Raw genomic sequence first — 24811 nt, forward strand, 5'->3', positions numbered from 1 at the left:
GAGAACTCGAAGAGGCTGTCTGAGGTCCTATTCTAAACTCAGTTGCTTTCTGTGTTTGCAGTAGTACTTTCCCTTCTGCACAGTACATTTTTGTCCACGAACCTCAAGGAACTTCACAGACTTTAATTAATCCAGCCCTATGGTCACGGAAGTGAGTTAGTGCCACGGTTCTGTGAAGGAGCGAACACAAAGGTTAAACGTGACTTTGTCCTGTCATTTGATGCCACCAGTATGGGGGTTAGGACCCCAGCTTCCTGACTTGCCCCCCACCGAGCAAAGCTCCTTCCAGTGAATCCAGAGCCAAGCTCTGCAATCGGATGCAGCTTCCCCCCACCCCCATGCACAGGGCTGAGCGGAGGTGGAATGAAGGAGCCAGCGTCGTGCAAGTCAATTAAGAAAAGCAAACGAGAAGCACGCACGCCGCATCGGCCTTGACTCCGACTTTGGCTCTGGGGAAGCAGTTTCCACTTCAGTCCTCCCTCGCTCCCTCCCACCCCCTCCTATTTGCACTGCCACAGCAGGCTCATAAGAAAAGAGCTTATTAGACTTTGTTTCACACATGTAACCCGCGCCCGGGAAATAATATTGAGGATTGTGAGATACTGCAGCGCTCTCTAAATATTTGCATTTTATAATTGTTTCTCCAAAGAGCAGGGCGGGTGAGACCACACCGGAAGAGGCTCGGGAGAGGCAGGGGAATTTTAACAAGCTTCACTTCTGCTCCCTCAACAGCTAAATTGCTGTCTCTGTAGCTCTGCTGGGCAGATAAAGGCTCAGAACATGCGCATGAGAGGATATCGCTTGACAGACATGAACGGCAAGGATCAGGAAGGAAAAAGAGAACTACGCAGCGAGTGGGAGCCAGCTCTGGAAAGGGGGAGAGGAGGCTGTGGATGCTGCTATTGAGTAGCATCGGGCAGTCTGTGGACACTGCTGCTGCTGAGCCAGAGTCAACACAATGCACGTGGTCCCAAACTAATGTCACTCGGGATTTACAAGGGCAAAATGTGCCCTACATACCTAGTTTGGGGTTCAACTCAGAATCAGGACGTGGCTGAATGTGCTTGGTGCAGGAGGTGAAAGGAAGGGGGCTGAAGGGCCCTAAAAGATACCAATCACCCCCCTCGCCTGGCTCAGTAGCTAGTGAGCAGCACAATTTAGAGCATCCCTGGGGTCGCTCTTAATTACTCCAGCTGCAGTCATCTCCTGGCGATGCTGTGTCAGATGGAGAAATACTCCATTTCAAGGCATTCTGGCCACATCCCTTCTGCCCCCAACATGATGCCTATGACCGGTGATAGGTGAATTCCCACAGGCCTCTTTTGGACAGCTTTATGGCTGCACGTTAAAAGTAGCTGGAAGGAGGCATGGGACAGGGAAAGGTGCATTAATAAGATACATAACTTTAGGAAACATGCCCATATCCCATACTTTGTGCTCCTCGGTGTTTTCCCGATCATTTCTCCTTTAGAAGTTGCTGTAACTACCTGTCAATCTGACCAGTCAGCAGGGTGGGTCCTTTCGGCTTTGATGCTATCAGCAGTCATGGGTCTTGGCAGGTTTTCTTTCCATCCAGAAGAACATAGCTGCATCAAGTTGCAGGTCCAGCTGCAATCTGAGGAAGCAATGCAGGTCCAGTGAATACAGAGCCAGCTGCATATTCTGCAAGAGCTGAGTTCAAGTCCTTGGTCTGTCTCAGACTTGTTGACCAATAGCCTGCCTGTGTTTCAGTTCCCCGGGTATAAAATGGAGGGGGGTGGGGATACCTTCTTGGAGGGCAAACGCATCAAGCAGCCGGAGGGGCTCAGATGCTACAGTTAAAGCAGCATCAGCAATTATCCCCAAGCTGGCTGTTGTGTTGCTGGCATGCAAGGGAGAGAAGACCCCAGCGGTCTCCAGGGTTGCGTTGGCTCTGGCCAAGCTCCCCTTCCCTGACTAATCTGGTTTGTGTCTCAGACACACAGGCAGCAGAGGCATTGAGTGAGAATATGACATTTCCATGCAAAGACCTATCTGACCAGAGCTGCCCTTTAAAATATATGGTATTTTCATTTAGTCTGACGACAACAATATATAACGTTCTCCTGGGAGCAGCTGCAAAGAGGAGCTAATCTAAGCTTGGCTTAGCCGGACGTCCGTGATGCGCTGCTTTCCATCCCTAGTGATCTCGAAGCTGTGAAAAGCAGCTCAATGCTATTCTCTGCCTGGTGCTGCTGAAGGAACAGGCCAGTTTCTTTAGAGAGGTGATGCGAGTTGTCCAAGGAGAGATGGAGGGTCGGGAATGGACCCCGGGTTTCCATTCATGAGCGTGCAGGTTACAGGGGTACGGTCCACAGAGTATTATGCCCCCAGCTAGGGAGCCTGGTGGGTTTATTTATACTTATAAGCTCCTGTTTTTTAGCTCTCAATGAGGGCATCATCAGGAGTGAGCTGTGTCTGAAATGCCTGGTGGACTGGATCGTTGCTTTTGAATGAGCCCGTGGACCAGTGTAAGGAAACCGAGGCAGAGGTTTATTTTGCACTGGGCAGAGACCAGCTTTATTTCACAGCCTATAAGCATCATGAAAATGTGAATGTTGTAGGTGAAGGTTTCCTGGCTCCCAGCTCTGGCCTTAGTTCTCCAAACTGCTGCAGCCCTACCCATTCAGCAAGGCAAAACTCATTTTAGACTTACCGAGTTGACCAAAATCTCCCATTACTTTTAAGTCCCACGTGGAGACTGGCTCGAGCCACTGAGTTGCACGTGGCTGCTACTCATCCAGGTTGGTGGCTTTCTAATTTTTTTAATTTATTTGATCAAAAATAAGGTCACATCTTTATGTAGACAGCAAATTGGCTGTGCAGTTCAGCATTGTCACCAAGCATTTCACCGACATTGTCCCATACCCATCCCATTTCACACCCCAGTCTGAAGCTAAATCCTCCCCTGCCCTCATTCACGGCACGGGTCTTCACCTGTCACCCTGCTTGCTCATGTCTCAAAACACCCTGTGCCGCGATCTCCCTCTCTTACTCTCCTTCGTCTTCCTCTCTTCTTCAGTTTGGTAGTGTTTTATGCTCTTGCGCATCAGTGACTGTTTCGGGGGCAAAGTCGTGGGGAATCGGGCTCCTGTCTTGCAAAAGGGGAGCTCTGGCTTCCAGCTGGGCCCTTCCAAACTGCTTTTTGGGGGTGTTTTTTGGAAGGGCGTTTTGGTCCATGATAGATTTTTTTTTTTTTTCTCTGAGCTACAGAAATTATTTAATTTGAGCATCAGTATCTTCTGCACCGAGCCCAAGCGAATGTAGGTTAAGTAACAGGGCAAATTTCCCCAGGGAGAAGTGTTCATACAGTGCCAGAGGCACCTCATCTTCTTCTGCTGACTCTTTCTAGGCATGGAAGTGGAGGCCCTTGAGATGATGAGGTGCCATGTTAGGGCAGGTAGATGATGGTCTTAAAATTCAAAAATAAATCCGAGGAGGGGAGTGAGATGCTTCCTAGCCCAGGAGCAAAAGGCAGATCGGTTGTCCTATGGAAAGATTTTCTTTTCCTCCCAGGTTTAGCTCTTCCCAGGATATGCAGAAGACAAGCCAGCGTGCTCTTTTTTCCATGTCTCCTCCAGCTACCTCCCACAAACACCACATGCCCGGGCTTGCTTAAGCAGTTTGGAGACCATCCTAACAGAATCTAGTCTATTTATTTGAATTATCACTGTGTCCAGCCACCCGGCTCCCAATTGTAAGTGCAATGAAGAGTGCTGGCTGGACGGCCCCGACCGCTGAATCCCTCTCTTTATTCACTAAGGCAGCGAGGGCTGCATAGGTCTGTCCAGTGCTGCCACGTACCTCAGTCCTAGGCCAGAAGGGTGGTGTCTGCCTGCCCTTTAAGCCTTAGTTTTGAAGGCTGGCCAAGGACCTGAAGTGAGTCCATTGCACAGTATGAGTCCAGAGTAGTCTTCCGGTTAACGGAGCTGCTTTTGCTCCGCATATTCTTTTTATTTACGCAGCATCACTACTTTGCAGGTCTTACGAGACAAAGTGAATGTCTTACAGGACTGGGAAGGCCTCGGTGCTGTGATGTGCTGACACCAGAGCACCCGCAGCATCGCTCTGGGACGCTCCTGAGAAGTCCTGAGCCACCCGGATGGGGCCCAGGCATAGCCAGCGAAGTGCAGAACAGCAACGAAGAGGCTTATCGTGCTTGGGGTGGAGAGGAGGAGGACAGGCACTTTGAAAGATGCAGAAGTGAAAACAGGAGGATGGTTGAGAAATCTTGCTCCTCTTCTTCAGAGGTAAAATCCCAGCCTAAACCGTAAGCAACACAACGAGGTACGTGGGACCTGAACAGCGCACGAGCTTTCAAACCGCTCCCGCGCAGACTTGAACATCGCCCCGTTAAAAATGAGCAAATTGTTTGGGCCGATTTGACCAACTTTGCCTCCCCCCCCCCCGTTTGCAAAGACCTCCTCAGACGGATGCATTATGCGGAGCTCAAACTCAGAGGGGAGTTTTAACCCTGTGGATCGATGGCAGCGAGTTGTCTGCATCTGAGCCGCATTGGTTAGTTGTGTTTGTTGGGACTATGGGAGTCATGTGGCCTCGGTTCTGCCTCCTGATTGGAGAAGGGGGCAGGCAGTTCAGGTGCAAAAAAGCACTTGCACATGTCAGATTTGCTTTCTGGGAAACTTTCCTGCAGAGGAACTCCAGCATTCGCAGAAATTAGACGAGAGAGAGACTCGGACGGGAACCCATTTAGCCCTTCGGAGAAATGTTTGCTGAGATTTTTCTTGCATGGCTCGCTCCGTTCTGCTCATTAGCCCACTCTCTGGTTTCCAAGGCTCATTGTTCCCTGAGCCAAGCTTTTTCCTTCCTCTTTACAAAGTATCTTTTAATCTGTCAAAAATACTCATTTATTACACAGATCGCACCATAAACTGCAGTCTAGTGCGGCAGCTGTGATTGTCAGGCTCATCAAAGCAACGTAGATTCGATCCCGCTGGGACTTGCTTGGCGCGTGTGTAAGAGATGTATAATGAAGGGAAAAGAGAAGAGAGACGCCCCAGGGTCTAGGATTCGGGCTCCTTATTGGGACTCAAACTCGCCAATGCAATGGATCCAGGTGGTAGATTATTAAGCGCTGAACAGAGCGGTCCTGGGGCACGTGGCAGGTTAAATGCGCCTGCTGGATCTACGCGTGAATGGGAAGGGCGGAAAGGATTTGCTTGTGGATACAGCGTATTATATGTACACTGAAAAGGGGCCAGCGGTAATTCAGCAGCTTACAGCCTTGTTTGCCTTGGGGATGTGGATGTTAAATCCAGTCCTCTGAGCCACTCTGAAAACCCAGACATGCCTGGAAGCCTCAAACACTTCAATCTGCTCGCCTGGGTTTTAATTGCGTTTCACTGAACGCGCTCCCCATTACTACCACCCGAACCCAGCCGCCTCATGAATTCGCCCAGCGAAAGCAAGCCCGCGCCATCTGTGCCAGCCATTCCCGCAAAGTGGGTTAAAATGATTTAGCTGCTAAATTTTAGTAGAACGATACTGTCTTTGCGGCGCTTTTGCTTTTCACCTTCATTATGCAGGGAACTGTTTGCTGCAGCATAGCATTAAGTGCAGCTGACTGTTATTAAGAAGGAGAGAGCATCGGGTTTTCCATATCATACGAATACTGGGAGCATTTCTGAAATGGCCAATGGGTCTCCGTTCCCCACTCACTCCTTCAGGGCCCTGTGTCACTTTGATGGCCCGTTTTGCCCACGCGCGGTATACAGGGACAGCTGCAGTCCCTAGTATTTCCTTCCAAAGTACTTTGCAAATTTGGAGCCAGAGCACATCTTGCAACTGTGGTGATTTCATTAAAATGGAGAAGAGCTCATATCAGGAATAATGAAAAAGCGAAGATCAAAGTCATTAAGATAAAAAATATTGCAAACCCTTTAAGACTCGGAGGGAGGGGGGATGCTGTTTTTGATCTATGTACAGCACCATGCACAGTCCTGCTCCATGATGGAAGCTTGTAAGCTGGAACATGAGAGTGACAAAAAGAATAAGGCTTTTAACGCGTAGGATTTGAAATGGATTTACTTGGTTCGCTTAATTTGCTTTAGTTGTTTCCCAAGGCACTTTATAATTTTATCAAACCTTCATCTATAGAATTATTAAGCCCTTTTCATCTTCCAGACATCAGGTTTTTACTAAATGAGAAACTTTCAGAACAGCTGTGTTTTAAAAAAAAAAAAGGTGCCAAAATCAAAATATTTTGTAAAAGGGAAGTTTTTTCCCCGCTCTCCTCCCACACGCACCTTTTAGAAAATGGCGGTAATTGTTAAACTACATTCTTGACTAGCTCTGTTCAAGACATCCGGCAAGGAATATCTTCCACCTGAAATGAAATTAATTTTAACGAAGTGCAATTTCCTTCACGTGCTGGCCACCAGGTCAGCATCCCTACTTATCCGAACATGAGAGCACCATTGCTAATATTTTGCAGTCTCCCGTAAAAAAAGAAAAAAAAAGGCACGCAGATTAGTTTAATTTCCTAGCGTTATCTTCTTAATCATAAGAAGAATAGTAGTCGAATTGTGTGAATGGAGATTTGTCAGACACAGTCAACATCTTAGGACTTTGGTATGGTTGGTTATTGAGTAGTTACTCATTGGGCGCACCTACATGAGATGCTTAGTGCACAGTCGTGTAATAACACTGCGCAGTGGTCAAAAACCGTGCAGTGCTACTAGGCTACTGCACAGTAAGCATAAAAAACCCGTGCGCCGGCGCTACTGTGCAGTAATGCATGTTGCTGTGCATTGAGTTAGTACTGGGTTAACCAAGTGTTAAACTTAATGCGCAATAACTAGGGTGCATCAATGAACATGTAGACGTGCCCATTGTGAGTAAAGCAGAGTGAGAAAAAACGTCTGTGGAGATTTCCCCGTCTGCACAGAGAATGGCTATATCACAGATGGCCTTGTTACTTCTAGCATACATTGTTATTTTGTCAGCAGGACGGGGTTTCACCATTTTTCTAGCGCAATTTGTCATGTTTCACCAAAAAGGGGGGAAGAAGAGGCCCCCCTCCTCAACCACTCAATCAAGAAAGGCTCATCATTTAGAGGACACAGAGGGGAGTTTGGCTAGAGTCACCTCTCTGGTTGGGTGGAGGTAGTCTCATGGCAGGTTGGCCTGCCTGCAGAGATGCCTTATTCCCAGCTTGGGTTGGAGTCTTGTGTTTAAAGCTAGCTAGTTTAGTTCATGCCTACGTGGATGGGGCCCTACGTGCTGTAGGTGGGCATTGGGGAACGTGCTTGGGTGTCTTTCCAGATTGCATAGCTACAACATGTGCAATTCCCACCCATGTCCTTTCTGACCTCTGCAATCTCCCAAAGAGCTGGATTCATGCAGGCTATATCGACCACTTGTCAGCCATGCTTGCTCACTAGGGATAGTCAGAAATTTTAGGGGTGCAGCATTTTTTGGTGGAAAATAGGAATTTTGATTTTTCCACCCCCTGCAAAAAATATCTGATTGCCTTGGAAAATGCCCAGTTTCTGTTTTTCAAGGAAATCTTGACATTTTTGTCTGGGAGGGAGCCCACTTTCTGACCCATCCTAATGCATAGCTCCTCCATGTTCGCTGCATGGGTTTACATGAGATCAGGAGTGGTGCAGATCCGAACTTTGCAAATAGTTGTATGCCTTGCACCCCAGCTTACTATCAAAGAAGGTACAAAGAAGTTTAACTGGGAGGCGCTGCTCAGAAGTTTAGATGGAAGAGCAAGAAAAAACAATCAATGTATGTGGGTTTATTACCCTAGAGGTCTTGGATATTCCTGGAGACCTGGCAGAGTCATCACAGTTATCAAGAAGTGGGCAGATTATGGGAGTGGTGAATTTAGGGATTGCTCTTGCATTAGCAGAGGGGCTGGTCTAAATGACTCGCTTGTTTTTCCTCATTCTTATTTCTAGGAGTCATTTAGCATTTCCCACCATGAGCTGCAGATGTGATATATTTAGGGTATTTATTGGTTGGAGTAAGCCTTGGGCAAAAATCGTTGGCCTGCCCCTTTGAGGGGTTAACATCATGAATTCTGTCGAAGCACTCCAGCTTTGCTAAAGCTGTGGAAATATATATATATATATATTTCAGAAACCTTCGATGCAGGCGGTTGGAAACCTGGGGTATTAAGGAATGAAGGTTTTGCCTTTGACAAAGCTTATTTTTATTGTATCATCTTTTTTCCAGAACGCTAGAAAAAGGATTATAATGTCAGGCCTGGCTCAACTTTTTTTTTTTTTTTGAGAGCATGTTTGCCAAGTCCAAACAATTTGTCACATTTCCAGCAATCAAATGCTTCGGTAATTTTTTTCATTATTTGCAAAATACATATTTGTATCAAACAAGGGCTCCAAACCAATGGTGACGAGCAAGCCTGCAATCAGAGCACACAGCTGCAGAGGGTTTTCACCTAGGAACAATGACGGGAGTTATGCCTCGTGCCGTTCTTTCACCCGCTGGGCTACCGAGAGAGCAGTTCAATGAAAACTGGGAATGACTTGCGTGACGATTGTCATCACCCTTCATTTAAAGAGAAGCGTTAGCTCAGGTTCTGAGGAAGGAAAAGAAGGGAGGAGGTGAAAATTTCGTACCCTCTTTCCTTCTGTGTGAGAACGTGACATCAAGGGATCGTTGATCCTCGCGAGGATCATTGATGCAATGCAAGGAGTGTTGGTTTGTTTGACTTGGTGCCACTGTTACCTGGCCATGCCTGTGCCTGAATGGTGCTTTTCGTTTCAGTGGTTGCAGCTTGCTGGGCAGGGATTGGCTGTTGCTAGGCAAAGCAGACACTCCACAAAGTTCATTTAGATATTTGCTCCCTGTGAATAGGTAAAATGGTACCCGAAGGCCAGATTCTGGTCCCATTTATGCCATTAGTGGCAGTACATCAACTCCAGATGTGCATCATTTTGGCTGTAAAGTCTTCAGAATACAAACAAGATTTTTTCCCCTCCTATATATAGAAAGCACCGATGGTATTGTAGGGAAATTCCAAAATATGAAGAACGAACCAGGGGTATGCCATTGACCTGCTTCCTAAATCTACTTTCAGATGGTTTCATAAGGTTTAGATCTTGCTGTGCTAAACAGTGATCATGAGATAAAATATGCATTATCCAACGGGGGACGCTTTGGTATGCACTCATGTCTAGGTGGATATACAGGGTTCCTTCGGTTTATGGTGTGCATGCATTCCTGGAAAACGGCGCATCACTCAAATTCGCATAAAGGGCACCCACTTTATCTTGTAACAAATAGGGCTACGTTCCAAGACCTTGAGTACACTGACCCCCAGACCCGTTCCTACCACTTTTACAAGACAGTTTTGGTACTCGCCAACAGCAGACAGTGCACACAAGCACAGGGCGCTATCATCATGGGGATGGCAACTACAAAACACGTGTCGCAGACAACGAGCAAGGAGCACAGATCCACACAGGAGACTATATTTTGGTGCACATCACTCCCACAAAGCGCCGAACAAAGCAGCTGACTGCGGGCTTCCACCACACTGATTGGATAAGAGTGAATTAACCTTGCATATAACGAATTTCTGGTATAAAAAGGGTCATCGCATAAGAGTGAGACAAGTGTGAATCAGAGGCTGAAATATGGCCTGACTGACGGCTGATAGCAGAAGGTCTAATTCTGGCCTTGTGCTGGTCGTATGATAGAGAAGCGCCATTAATTCAATGGAGGTCATCTGGATTCATGCTGGTTTAAGGGAAGGCAGACTCAAGGCCAGGGACTTCATGTTGGTTCCTCTTGAAGAAATATAGCACTGGGTACACATGGCTGGGGGATAGGAGGGGCAACTGGAGTTCAACACTATGGCCAGAGCACAAGGGCCCTCTAAGAATGGCTTTCAAAGCAGGAGTGAAAAAGCAGCTAGTTTGGGTTGGGATACTCTTGCAGTTGTGGTTATGGAGAGAGCTGCATAAAAACAGGCAGTATTTCTCAGTGCAACTTTGATTTTGGGGGAGGAACATGGGACTGGAGAGGCGTCTTAGGCCTTCAATGCCATCCCCTGTCTTTGCAGGTCATCCTTTTGCTGGGAACGCCTTCAACTTAGTGCAAATCCTCATGCACAATTATAAGGGACCAAAGAAGAAACACCAAGAATATCATACAACAGGCCATAGGTACAAAGAGGGGGCAGACAGACACTACCCAATATCATGAAAGGGAAACAGTTGGTTGTTACCAGCTCAAAAGACACTAGGAACATGACCATGCCCAGTGTTAAAGAGGAAGGAAGAATCAGCTATAGCCTGTACCAGTCTAAACTAAAGGAAGAATTCCTTTTGGACCCCAAATCTGGCCATCAGTCTGACCCTGAATGGGTCATCTATAAAATAGGGATGATCTTCTTATCTGTCTTGTTAAGACTGTATGCTCCTTGAGACGAGGACGGTCTCCTGCAGTTGATGCATCGCACAACGCCAGGTGCTCCTGAGATGTAAGTGTTGCAGAGTCACAAGCTGGTGCTGCTATACCTTGTCTCCGGAGCTTGTTGTCTGCTCATTTTTAGTGAGACGTGCAGCACGAATGTGACGTTTGTGCCACCGCTTCTTTTTCAAGGAGAAAACGCAAATAGCCAAAGTTGGCTTTCGGCCTTACATTTCTATTGAGGCTTGGTTCAGAAAGAAGAACTTGTCCCTGAAACAGGACGCTGGCGTGTTGTGCCTAGATGGCTGAGAAAAAGAAACGATCCCATATGCCCTTTGAGACCACCTTGGTCCTAGGAGCAAAGTAAATCAACTTTTTGGAGTAAAGGTTTGTCCTGAATGCACATCACTGACTTCTTGTTCAAATGACCTACAGAGCCCAGAAGCATCCTACCATATGCAACCCAGCAGTATCCCTAACAAAAAGTGTAAAGAAAAATACAATCATATATTTTTTTGCTTATATTATACTTATTATTCTATCTAATTAACTGTCTTTAAAGTGATGGGGCTTCTTGCTTTGTGGGCTTTTGAGAGAGAGGCTATCTTGCTATCTGGACCTGATACCCCCCCATCTCGAGGTCCAAATTCTCTATCCTCTGTTCAGAATTGTTCAGATAAGATATTACCCATTTCAAGAGTTTCTTTTATTTCCCATCTTCTCTTGTTCCTTTTTACTTAGCTGCTTTCCATGGAAATTTCTTGATCCTTTTTTTTTATTTCTGGCAGGGCTAATTCTGGGTAGTAGTTCATCACTATAATTATGGGAAATTACTAAATGAGTTTATCATCTTGATCCTTTGTTTGAAGTACCATTTATAGCCATGGGAGAAAACCAGAACATCTGTATTTATGGCTGAAATTAATGCGTTGCTTTATTATTGAGAGCGGTAAAAAGAAAGGCAAACGGGGAGAATAATCAAGTGAGGAAAAGAGAGAGACCGATAAATTAGGGTCTCGCTTCTACTGATCCAGACACTGCCCCTGCCTTTTGGCTAAATGGATGGGGGTGCTCAAAATCATTTTTTTGTCTCTCTCTGTGTCTTAATAGGGACCTAGTTACAAAAAGGCCCCAGCACCCAACTCGGTTAGGCTTGCTGGGAATTATAGTTGTAGTCCTTGCTTCTAGCACGGGTGTAGGTTGCCCGTGACTCTAGCAGAGGTTAGTAGCGGCATCTGTTGCTCAGCTTCACCGGCATATCCAGCCAAGACAGGATACTAAAGTAAGAGAGGAGGGGGGAAAAAGAAGCCAAGTTTCCCCTCAGCATAAGCAACGAAAGCGGTGGAGTTGCACTCGGGGGTGAATACAGGTATCAATGCAGCGATACATGGATGAAATTTGTATTTGTTTGCATTTAATCTGACTGGCGCATCACCTGCACTGACGTCATCTATCTCTGTGTTGATTAGGTACTCTTGTTCTGGGACCTTTGGGGACATTTTGCATTAGGGACATTATACCAAATATACTAGGGGTGGGGAGCAGGCTGCAGAGTACATAGAGTGAAGCCTTCTACCTAAAGCAATAGACTCATTCCTTGTTAATACCCTGACTCAGGTTTCGGACAGCGCTTCCCCGTTCTTTAACAACACGTCTTTTCCAAACCTTGGCACACGACTGTGCTATATGAAGTGTGCTGTACCGCTTGGGGAAAAAGCAATCACCGAGCTGTTATGACCCTTGTTTGAGGGTAAACGACTAATTCATTGTACAGTCAAGAACAGACCTCGAGTTCTGCATCCTAAATCCTTTGCTTTCCTGCCTTGGCTTGTGACTTTTTTTTAATGAACTTACAGAGCAGCGATTGCTGCAAGAACCTGCCGAGGGTGCTTCAATGCCAGGGGTTGCATCGCACCTGGTGGCAGCAGCTTGTCTCCAGGTTGCAGCGGCTGCGGGGTGAAACTGCCTCCTGCACCTCTGTTTATAGGAGTCACGTTGGAGCTGAACCAGGGAAAATTGCAGCAGGATTGGCGCGCCTGCCTGCAGTATGTAATGCAGGCAAGCGGGCCCTTCTCCTGCAGCCGTTTCTCAGTTTGGCTCCAACGTGTCTCCTGAAAACAGAGGCATGCGGGACAGCCCCGCCTGCCCCACGCATCTGTTTCCAGGAGATACCGTTCAGGGTCAGACCTGGGAAGGGCTGTGCAAAAGCATACACTCCTGCTACAGCTTCTTCCTGAACTGGCTCGGCACGGCGGAGATCCACCCAGCTGCAGCAGTGGTGGCAGTGACCATAGCGCAGCACACCCTTGGCCAGCCCCCTCCTGCTCCTGGGCCTTGAGTGTCCTTTTGTCCACCCCTTACACCTCACCATCCCCTCTGTGCTCCCCATGCACTGCGTGTGCAACCCAGCGTCTTGTCCCTGCTTGCCACGTATCCCAGGCTCTGCCCCCTACAGCCCAACGTATCCATATTAATAATAATACTAGAATTATAATGCTTATAATATAAATTTTATATTATTATTCATTTTCTAATACAGTGCAGTTAACTTCTGTAAGGTTCTGGAGAGGCACCTTGAGCTTGAAAAGGTTGAGAACCACTGTTACAGCATTGAAGCGCGCAAAGGGACCATTGAGTAATAACTTAGTAATAGTTTTTTGCTATTCAGCGTAATAGCTTGAATAAGAAATGCAACTGTATTTCATTCACTTACTATTGTACTGAATCCAAAGTTGTGTAGTGTCAATGGGAAGACCTCAAGCGATACTAAACCTACTTCTTCCTCTGGTTGTCCCCCAGTGGTTAATCAACATTTTTGCCTCGTTTCCAATGTAAAGAGATCTGGCTTCAGTTTCCAGCCACTGGAGGTCCTTAAGCCAATCTCAGCAGGGTTTGAGAGCCCTTTAATGTCCTGTGTATCGTATCCATGAAGATACCAATGCACTTCTATAACGAGATGCTAAGGGAAGGTTTGTCTCTGGGGAGGTGAGGTGTGGCTAGTTGAGCCTGTCTGCTAGGGCTTGAAGTTGGCTCTGCTTTGTACATCAAACTCCTTCTCTAAAATAGTACATTCCCCATACTTTAGGAATCATCCTAGGTGAAGCTGGTGTTGATTCCTAGTTCCTTTGCTGAAAAAAAATGCAGATTTTAGTTGACCAATACTGTCTATAAATGATGCAGAATTTAGAAAATAAGTGCAGCCAGTCTTTTTGACTTATGTGAATTATCCCCTCTATTTATGCAACCTCAATCCTGGGCTTTCTTGTGACGTGTCCCTCTGGAGAGTACTTTTCCCCATTAATTTAAATACCTTTCCTTCTTTATACCATTCAGGGCAGACTGAATTAATACCAGCTACTGACCATGCTCGTGCAGAGGTTTTTTACTGCAGGTATTTTTCTTACTCGCTCTGTTGTTGGCTATTGATGTAATATATTAGCCTTGGAGATAATGGCCCACAATATTGACATCCCAGAAGATGAGTGTGTGTGACGCTTTACATCAGGCAAAGTAAATAGAAAACGTTTAGGGCTGTGCAAGCCATTGCAAACCATTGATTTGAGGGGCTTGGCCATCCTTTCTGTTTGCTACCAGAATTAATTCTTCTGAATGTGTTTGAATTGTTTTATCCACTTAAACAAACTGTCTCCTGTGGCTTGAGCGAATATTCTTCCAAGCGAAGGCATACTTGCAGTTTTTCAGAGCCATCAAGCAATGCAGCATAATTTTTTTTAATGAGGATTTATTGCCTAGACATGATAGAATACATCTTAAATCATTGCTATACAGGACTGAAGAGTGTACAAAGCTGTCAAGGTAGTGATACCTAGAGTACCCCAATCATCTGTTATTGTGTTTGGTTTTATTTCTTTTCCCTGATGGGATGACAAGCTCATTTCCAAAGAAGACAGTAGTGAGTTGTGAGCACAGCTTGTTCATTCAAGAGGGTGTTTGTCCATGCGCTGAATGCATGAGCTCATAAAGAGGGATGGTACTTCCACGGATAGCGTCCCTCCCCTCTCCCCTGTGCAACAGCTCACCGAAACTCCCTATGTGGGATGGCGCCATAGATGGGGCAAGGTGTTCAGGAGTGGGATGGCCTGGCGAGGCTGGAGCCCCAGGGTGGGTTCGGGGGATGGTAACAGCATGGGGCAGGGGCTTGGGCCAGATCTGCAGCCCACCTGCCCAGCCCTGCAATGAGCACCGGTTCTGCAGGCAGGGACATGCAAGCAATGGATTGTGGCTTGGCCCTGGCACCAGCCCCGCACTGTCACCTCCCCAAGATCCCGAGGTATCCCTGGCCCCTCCTGCCCACCTTGTTCCTGGATCCCAGGCAGGTCCCTCCCCAGGTGGTAGGTGTGGGGTGGATGAGCCAGGCAGCAGGGCTGGGGCTGGCAGCTGCAGCAGCCAGGAGCCACTGCCACCGGGGCTGCCGGGAAATGGAGTCTGGCCGCCGTGCCACTCCAACCCCGCTGCGTGCCCGATGGCTGCAGGACTGTCTGCATGCACCACAGCCCTGCACCTGTGTTGAGTGGGACCAAGGGACCTGCGGTAGCTGGACAAAATCCCTCGGCAGGCCAGATTCGGCTCGCCCCTGGTCTAGGAGGTTCCAGTGTGGAGACTGGACCCCTAGCTCCCATGCTTGCTAACTGCTAGTGCACATTTCCTCCAAGAACGTCTCCAATCCCTTTTTGAATTGGATTAAACTGTCACCTTCCATGACACCTTGTAGCAACGAGTTGCATGCTTGGATTATAAGCTACGTGAAAATGAACTTGAGTTTAGTTTTCAATTTACGACCTTTGTCACGTCTGGTGGGAGGGAAGGTGTTAGCGTCTCTCAGAAAGTCTTGGTTTCGTTCCAGGCTAGGCTAGGAAAATTTTGAAATTAGGAACGAAAAATTGCTGGGGAAAGGGACAAATTGTTTCCATGCTAACTGAATGACCTGGCCTGTATGTTAAGTGGTCAGGAAAGACAGCCTAGCTGCCCTGCTAGAGAACCTTGTACTCAAGCATTTCTAAGAAATGGATGCTGGGATCCACTGCACAGCCAAATCCTGACACTACCGTGACCAGTATCCAGTTCAAGCCAATAAAAAATTTTCCACTGACTTTAATGGAACTAAAATCTGCCCCAAGACAAACCCAGCTTAGACACTGTGTGCGTGTGCATGTGTGCACGTGTGTGCATATGCAGGTATTATGTTTGTGTCCCCATTCCAGGGAGCATGGGGCGGGGGATGGCAGGAGTGTGGAGCCTGCACCCAGGGGGGCAGTGGGAGCATGGACAGGGTGTGGGAGGGTGGAGAGGGTCGGGACACCTCCATACTCTCTCCCCTGCATGGCGCACAGCCCCTGTCACCAGCAGCAGCAGCCGCAGGAGGCAGTAGGCACTTTGGGTGCAACACCCGCACAAGCCATGAACGCCCGAGGCGCACAGCTCTGGCCAGAGCTGCACATTGCAGCAAGGAGCACAGCAAAGTGAGCCCACCTCTATTGCATGGGACTCCCCATGGCACACATTCAGCTCCCAGCACTCACGTGCCACCAAGGGGAAGCCCCGCACAATGGAGCCAGTGGCCATCCCCATCATATGTAGGTGCTGGGACTCTGCCAGAAGTAGAGGGGTGCTCTGCCCCCTGTTTCTGTGGCAGCAGGGGGTGGGAAAGGCTGCTGGCTCCATCACGTGGGGCTTCCCCCAGCGGCACATGGATGTTGGGTGCTGCGTGTGCACCATGGGGAGCCCCGCGCTATAGAGGCAGGTTGGCCTGGCTGCACTCCTTGCTCCAATGTGGAGCCACATGCCACTGGGCAGCAATGCCTGCACTGGACACCACTATGCCGAGAGTCCTCCACCTGCTGCTGCTGGCGGCAGGGCCTGTGTGCCATGGGGAGAGTGTGTGGGGCATCCTCACGCCCCACAAACCCTACACACCCACACCCATCCCCCACAACCCACCCAAATACACACACAGCCCCACAACATACCCCACCCCCACACACACATAGCCACGACCTCTCTCCAACCCCCCAGCACCCCACCATACACGGATACCCACCCCCAATCACATCCCACACACTCCCCCACACACAATATACAAGAATAAGACTTTCTTTTTGAGCTCTTATGCAATCACTTCTGTATACACAACACGAGCGCAAATCATGACAAACGTATTTTTTGTAATAGAGTTAAAATATGCTATGTTAGGTGTTTGACTTGTAGTATGTGATTTGGGTTTTTTCTGGTTCAATAATGGCAACCCTGCTCACCCCAAAAAGAGTACGTCTGGGGGCAAGGGAGGGACTTCCAATGGCAAAGGTCAGGGGCTAAAGGGTGGGACTTTGGGTCCCAAAATGGTGACTCGGGGGTGGGGCAGGGCTACCTTGACAGCTGACCAAAAATCATTAAGTGGCCCTCCAGCCAAAATAATTGCCCATTCATGGGCTAGATGGACCTATGGTCTAAGGCAGAAAATTGAAGTTCTTATGTTCTAAATCTGCTTCCAAAATTTCTGACAAGATGTAATAACAAGTCAGTGCGGTTGCAAAGGAGGAAAATGTAACTCTGCATGGAAACAGACATCAGTTTCCACCATCCAAAGCGTCATTGTTATAAACAGCAACAAACCAAAGCCACGTTGGCTGACTAAACACACATTCCTAGTACCCTTTTAAGAGACGTTGCAATCTCTGCTCGACCCTGCAAAACTATATAAATAATACATCTTTCATTTTAAGAGACAGCTGGGTAGTTGAAAGTACACAGCTACAAACCTGCATTTGCTTCCAGGCCTCAAAGTCATTTAACTAACAAGACCGCTGCCATCCTTCACCTTCATCATATTAATCGACAGGTTAAAAACAAAACAACCAAGCACATACCAACATCCCGGACTCCCGAGAAAGGCACAGATGGGTCAGGATATTGGATTCTTGTTGTTGTGCACCTGCCAATAAGAGGATGCAATCGCGTTGAGTAACATTATGTATTTTCTCATGCAGAGATGTTAATTGCCCATCTTGGAGCCCAGCCAGACAGAAAGCATTGCTCTAAACATTCACAGATTGTCATTTTCCCCTCTCAAAACCGGCTCTTCCCACTTAGCACGGTGAGAAGGTTACGATGATGAATAACTGTGTAGAGGAGAGTAGGTCCCAAAGGGCTGGGCATTACCCAAACATTGAAAGCCAAAGTCCATGCCTGCAGGTTTTAACTGCTTCATAAGAAAAGTATCTTTGACCTTTAGTTAAACATGTTACTGTATGTTGGCAGCACTCCGTTTGGGAAAGGAGTCTGGAATTCAGCTGACAGGGAGAAACACAAGCATTTTGGTAGTTTCAGTTCAGTTTCCGACGACAGAGAGGGCTTTTATATTTTAAATGGGGTGGGGGGAAATGACTACAATGAGGCAAATGGTTGGGTTTAAGTGCTGTAGGTCACGATACACCCACGCCCAATTTTCTCAGTGAGGCCAGTACACGAGAAAATGAGCTGGATGTGATAGCTGTCAATCATGTCACACTTAATGTCCTACTGGAAGGCTCTCTGCCGTGAAAAGGGCAGCTTAAGGACAGATGTAGAATAAAATCAAGAAGTAAGAGGGAGAGTTTGTGCATGTGGTTGAAATCAGATGGTGTGCAGAGGAAGAGGGAGACTGCTATTGAGATGCTGCCAGTCAGTATGGAGAGCTGCGGTGAATCGCGCAGATTAGGGCTGGAGGGGACCTCGGGAGATCATCGGGTCCAGCCCCACCGCTCTGGGCAAGAAAGACTGCGGGGGTCAAATAACCCCAGCAAGGTGTGCGTCCAGAATCAGCAAACAGAAGGACTCAGGAACAACAGTAGAGTTAACTGCGTGTTCGTTCGCTTTGGCAGAGGGAAGGTCAAAGGTGTAGGAGCTCAGAAATGAGGTGACAAGGATGAGGCAAGAGGAAAAAGAGTGAATTGTAGGAGGCTTTGCAGAAGGTGCATGGGCAGGAAAGTGGATGGGGGGAAACGCCACTGATTTTTCTAAGTATTCATCAAACGCCGATGACAAATGACCGTGGTGTTGGATTTTGCTGACCGGATCTAGCTGGCAGGACCAGGGACAGCTCCAGACAGGCTGTGAATACAGAGGGGATGCCATGCCCAAGGGCGATCAAGCCGGTGTCTCTGTCAAGCGCTGGACCTTTGTCGAGGTTTAGTTTTCAAAACTCAACTAGATCTATCAAGATTTAGTTTTCAAAAATCATAGGGTAGCTTCGAGTCAGTTTTCCAGCCCTAGGAAGCAAGCCCTGCAGCCCAAAGGGTACTCATTCTCTGCCCTCGCAGGAAAGTTTCATGCTATAGGAAGGCAAAAATAAATAAATTAATAACATGTCTTCTCCTTCGACTTCCCCATGACATGAAAATCTGTCACAGGCAGTCATTTACAGAATATTAAGACCACCGCTCTCCCTTGTTTGACGTCCTTTCCTCTCTCCTTTGTGCAGAGAGCATTTTACCTTTAGATGCATGACCTGGAAGCTGTTTTGCAGTAGGCTTGTTCTTTGCAAATTATGATGTGGCGTCCGAGGCTCATTGTCAAATGACATCTTCACATCGCGTGCCTGGCCTGCTCTCCCTTCTCTCCATCACAATTAGCAGGAGGCTGGAAGTGTGGGTCTTATAACCGCTCGCAGTTCAGATGTTTTCAGAGCTTCCCAAAAAGATTCCTTCCAGATTTCCCTGGGCTGCTAGCATACAAAGTTGAGCAGTCAAATGGGGAAGGGGGGGCCCTCATAGTTCCCAACTAATGTTCCCAGAGCCAAGCACCTACTCTGGGCACGTTCAAGAAGCATTTGGATGATTATTTTGCTGGGGTCCTCTGACCCCAGCTGACTGCCTGCCCTTTGGGCAGGAGGCTGGACCCATTGATCATCTCGCAAGGTCCTTTGCAGCCCTAATGTCTATGAAATCTATAAAATCTATGAAATTCTCCCCAAAAGTCTCAGCAAGTTTAATTCTTCTCCTCCAGAAGTATTGCTTCAGTGCTGATTGCTGCTCAGCTCTCCCCTTTCAAAAGCAGTGCTTCAATGCATGCCTGGCCCTTCCACGTGCCTTCTTAGGCATCCCAAACCTTCTTCATCCTGAAGAATCGTGCCTCTAGGTCACTTCAAGGCCTCTGCAGTGCAGAGTGTATTGAGCGTGGGCTTTGCAGCGGTGCAACCGCCTCTTGGCATAGAGAGGTGCTGCTACTTATTCCACACACCTGAGAAGCGAGCACGGCCTTTGGCTTTGGCTCTGGCCACAGGCCTATTTGGGAGCCGGCGGTGTTTGTTTCGCGAGGATAAGCAAACGATCGCCGTCCCGTCCGTGGCACGAGCGCTAACCTTTCTGCGCTGTCAGACTCTTCCTGCTGGAGAGCGGGGCTGCCTCCTTCCACATCCCTGACCTTTCCTCAGTGTCTCTCTGTTTGTTGCTTCTGTCCTTTTTAAAAAGCTCCTTATTGATGTTTTAAAGTAATGGGGGAACATAAACAAGTAATAAGGAAAGGTTAACAATACCGAATCGATACTCCGGAGAGAGGCAGCTGGGAGATGGAAGTGGGGGGGAGCAACGTGTGGGAAAGCAAAAGGCCAAATTTAATCACAGCTGTATTGGCAATCAAATTACAGTTAGCTTTTTCTTTAAGCAGGAGCTAATGAAAGGTCTGTCTGGCATTGTGCTTGAAGAGAAAGCCCAGCACCTGAATGGAAATGCTGGGCAACGTTGCTCCACATCCCTGTTCTTGTTTAAGCGTGGAATTAGGCTATTTACTTCTTTTCCTGAAACGGGGGTATAGCGATGCTGATGCTGCGAGATCAGGGCAATGCGGGAGGTGAGAACCGCTGCATCCTTGGCTGACTCGCTGGAGCTCTCCGTGCCGTGTTTCCCCACCCACAGACTCCTTATCTCACGGAGGGGGTTGTGCCTAGCGGTCCTTAGCTGGCAGGTGGTGAGGAGGCTCCAGGTATCATTATAAAGGCTTTCAAGGAAAAGAGAGAGCGCTTCAATCTCATCATCGGCTGAAGCAAGCTGCTGCTGTTGAAAGCTTCTGCATCTTTGACTGAATTAGTCGAGAAGGTGCAAATCTATCCTGCCTCCTTCCTTTTCAGTAAATGCCAGACACCACAAATTATTTAAAAAAATAAACAACATAAAATGAAAAATCCACCTTTTGGTGTTAAGTGACTTAGCTTTTGTCCCCCAGGTCAAGTGGCATAATGGGAATGCCACTCCTTGCCCCTGGTGAAAGTCTTACTTGTAGGTGTGTCTAGCTAGGGCCCTGGCCTGGAGGCACTGACTGAAAAAGCTTGTCCTAAATGCATAATTGGCTCCCAGAGGTGCAGGATTTGCTCCTCGGTTTTGTTCTGGAGAGTAGAACAAGGCCAGGGTTATATCCATTCTGTACAAAATCTGAAGTGCTTAATTCAGTGTACCCAGAGCAGGATTTGCTCCTTGGTTTTGTTCCCCAGAGTAGAACAGGGGTATTTAGGTACCAAACCTCTACTTAAGCCCCTTACTTCAAACGGGGACATTGATTTCAGTGGGAAGCCGCGTTGGTGTTGTGCATCCACGTGGTTGTCTAGACAGCAATCCTGTTGTACGCAACACCGTTTTTGTAGTGCATCATGTATGCAAAAATAACGCAAAGGGAGCAGAGTTGCTTGTGTCTTTCCTCTCCAAAGGCTCTGCTCTGTGCAGATTCTGATGCTGTCCTCAGAGCCAGATGGGTATTAAAAAAATCTGGGCATTATAAGAATCAGTATAAGAATTGGGTGGTGAAGCACTAAATGGGTTACCTAGAGAGGTGGTGAAATCTCCTCCCTTTTCTTTTTAAGGCCTGGCTCAACAAGGAGTCCATGCAGAGTGGGGAGGATTTTGGCAGCCAGGCAGTCTGTGTCATGTCATCTTCTTGAAGCTGTCTTGTCAGGGCAAAGCAGACCTAAGAGGCTTGATACCATCTCTTTTTGACATACTTTGTGCCCTGAAACAGGAGGGGGGTGGTATTCTACACCCCAGAAATCCCCATCTGCTACATGGGTTCCTTAAGGACCCTTGCAGACAGCTGTCAGATCTAACTTAACCCAGAGTAACCAATGGTGATCAAGGAAGAGCATAGATTCAAAGAAAATGAGTGTTGGAAGGGACCTCAGGGAGGTCATCAAGTCCAACCCGCTGCTCAAAGCAGGTTAGTCCCAACTAGATCATCCCAGCCAAATCTTTGTCTAGCCACATTTTGAAACCCCTCCCAAGGATGGACCTTCCACCACCTCTCTGGGTGACCAGAAGCAATGTAAATCCACTTGAAAACCAGGGGTGAAAAGACCGTCTTAGAAGAAAGTCATCTCGAGTAAGCTAGTCGTGTCTTCCTTTGAAGAGCAAACAGCTCTGCTGACTGTCATCTGGTTTCGTATTGTGACAACTTAAATGGAGGTTTGGGACACAAAACCATTTCTTCCAAAAACATAAGGAGACCTGAATTTCTGCCTAATTAAGGTAATTTAGGGATGCGTCTCTCTACCAGTAGGGGGCAAGCTTTGTCCAATGTGAAATAGATGCATGTAAACTCTTGCTCTTGTAGCACATCCTTGATGAAAACATCTAAATTTGGAACTAGTAAATGAGCAGGTGCTGAATTTGGAGTATATATGTATGTCATTATATATATAATATATATATATATATATATCTCCTCATTTGCTGTGAATTAGCATAGTTCCTATAACCTTGTTAGATCTATGTTTAGTTATTCCTGCTTGAAAATCTGGCCAATATGTATATATAAATATACTGACAGAACCGTATTATTATACCAAAGACTTTTGCTCTGTTTTCACTCGTATATTTTACCTTAGTCGTCCAACGAGATAAGCTAACAGGTCATTTCCACGCTATTTTCCTTGTGTTGGAGAGGTGGAGGCTGATTCTCCAACTTCTGTCTGTCCAGCTCGTGAAAAGCAATGAAGTTGCTCCTCATTTCATTGCTTATAAAGGCACAACCGGGACATCTAAGTAAAAGCGAAGCAGAATATTGGCATTGATCTTAGTGGGTGTGTCTACATGTGCATTTACACAAGCTTAAATTTACTGCGCAGTAAGTGGGGGTAGGCTGGCATCTACACGTGCAGGTGTTAAAGCGCATTAATGTGTGTGGTGACTGACTTGGGACAAAAAGTTAGTGCACAGTAACACTGTGTGTGGTGACTGACTTGGACTAAGACCTCTACACATGCGTTACTGCGCAGTAACTAATCAGGTGCAAATTTGGTATCTGCATCATGCAAATAACAAATTTACACTCAGGTCTGTGTAAGTCACCATATTTACTGTGCAGTATGGGCATGCACGTGCGTATATGTGCCCGCTTGTGCAGTAATTTCAGTTACTGAGCAGTAAATGCATAGGTGTAGACATGTCCAAGATGCGCAGGATAGGGCCTTCAATGCCAGCAGAATCAGGCCCATCTTTGATTAACCTAACAAGATTACTCCATCACAAGTACTCCATTTACTGCAACAACCCACAGTCAGCATTTCTTTAGCGAATTTTCTTTATAAGCAGAACTATTTCAGTTTATAATTAGATTTCTTCTCAATAGAATATTTCCCCCTTGTTCTTTATTACAGCATTTAAATCCTTGTTGATACAGATCTCCAGTTCTAGGGGCAAGCAGGCACTCAGTATCATGTTCCCCGTATCCTGTGTTTTCTCTCTAATCCTTCCTCTTTGGAGCAAGTTGCTGGAGGGCTATCATCTGCGTCTTTCCTTTCCACAGCACTGGCATTTGTCTCCTGCATTAAAATCACCTTTCATTATGTGATTTGGAGTCTGCTAGGCTCTAACCAGCATCCTCAGCTGCTGTTGCTCTGTTCTGAGAGCTAGGATCGCCTCTTTCATGAATGCTTTTTGCTGAAGATGGTTTGCTATAATTTGCACCTGCCTTTTTGGAGCCAACTATCCAAAATAGAATATTTTCCAAATAGCTCATTAAAATCTTGTCTTGGTTCTCCCTGTGACTTCCTTTCCCATTCTCCAGTGGTTCTAACCTTACATTTTGTGTAGAAGTGTGGGAGAGTTTGCTCTTTCTTTCTAATCAGCCCATTTCTCCATCAGGGCCCAAGAATTCAGCACCGTGGAACGGACTGGGTGCATCTACACAAGACGCTTAATGAGCAGTAGCCTAATAACATGGCACAGGAGCGTGCCGGGCACGAACCATGCTAATACGCTACTGCTCAGTAGTATTAAGCTACTGTGCAGTAAGCATCACTAAAAAACCATGCGCCAGCGCTGCTGCGCAGTAACTGTACTTACTGCACATTTAGTTAGTACTTCATGATGCAAGTACTAAATTAAATGCGCAGTAACTACTGCACATTAACGAACGTGTAGATGCACCCACTGAATGAGACAAGCCTAGATTGTGTATTGAGCTGTACTGACCCAATATATCCAAATGTCCTGTATTCCTCATCCTGACACCCTCCGTCATCCTGCTTTTGATGTCAGTGTGTAATTCTGCCCCAACATCTTAGCTAGAACGTGGCTTTGTCGGGATCGGGGCCTATTTCACGGTGCCTAACCATGGGCTCAGTCAGAGCAGGGGGTAGTGGGAGTTACCATGTCAGCTTCTCCAGAGAAATTGCCCACGCGTACGTTCTTACCCCAGAGGGGGCGGTGGCTAAACAGAAGTCATTTACCCTTTCATTGAGGGTTAATCACCCTCAGTTAGCGTCTACGTACCACGTAAGAGAGCTTGCACAAGCACTTAACGTGGCGTAGGTAACTTGCACCACCCCCCGTTGCCTTTTACCTTTCAGTGAATAATTGTTGTCTGTCCATCCCCTAAGTTTCTGGGAAGAAAGCATGTCAGACTTCTGTACAGAAGTCTCAAAAGTGCAAGAAACAGAGGGTGCATTTCTTGAATGAGAACGAGCTGCTGGCAGCGGGTTCTTTTCGATGGGCCCTAAACCCCTTTGTCTCTTCGTTAACCAGCGTCTGGATTTCCAGGCACGCTGCAAACACCATCTCTCTTTTTCCTCAAGCTTTTGCAGAAGTGTGAGCCAAAAGGTGGAAGACTTGATGGATATTTAGATATATAAACATCCCTTCACAGGCTACTGTATTACAACTTATGGCCTGTATGTCCCAAGTCTCGTTTGGGCAGCCGGAAGTATTTGCACGGTCCTGAAGGATGAACAAAAAAATAAATCAAGGAGCTTTTTCTTGCCAAAGCTACACAAATCAAATTAAATGGTCAGTGTTTACTGGAATTCGTGTTGCCCCCTAACTCTCACAAATTCTGCTCAGCGCTGTTATAACAACAGGGCAGAAGATCCTTCAGGCCAGGAAGGTACGCTGAGACAGCCACAGCGCTC

General features: G+C 47.1%; 1 long non-coding RNA gene across 3 annotated transcripts in view; it reads left to right on the forward strand.

The window, feature by feature from the left end:
• LOC109282799 (uncharacterized) overlaps window positions 1-24811 on the forward strand; it is a 124906-nt gene that overhangs the window by 53981 nt on the left and 46114 nt on the right. The window lies entirely within an intron of this gene.

This window comes from Alligator mississippiensis, chromosome 6 (genome assembly GCF_030867095.1).
Source record: "Alligator mississippiensis isolate rAllMis1 chromosome 6, rAllMis1, whole genome shotgun sequence".
NCBI lineage: Eukaryota > Metazoa > Chordata > Crocodylia > Alligatoridae > Alligator > Alligator mississippiensis.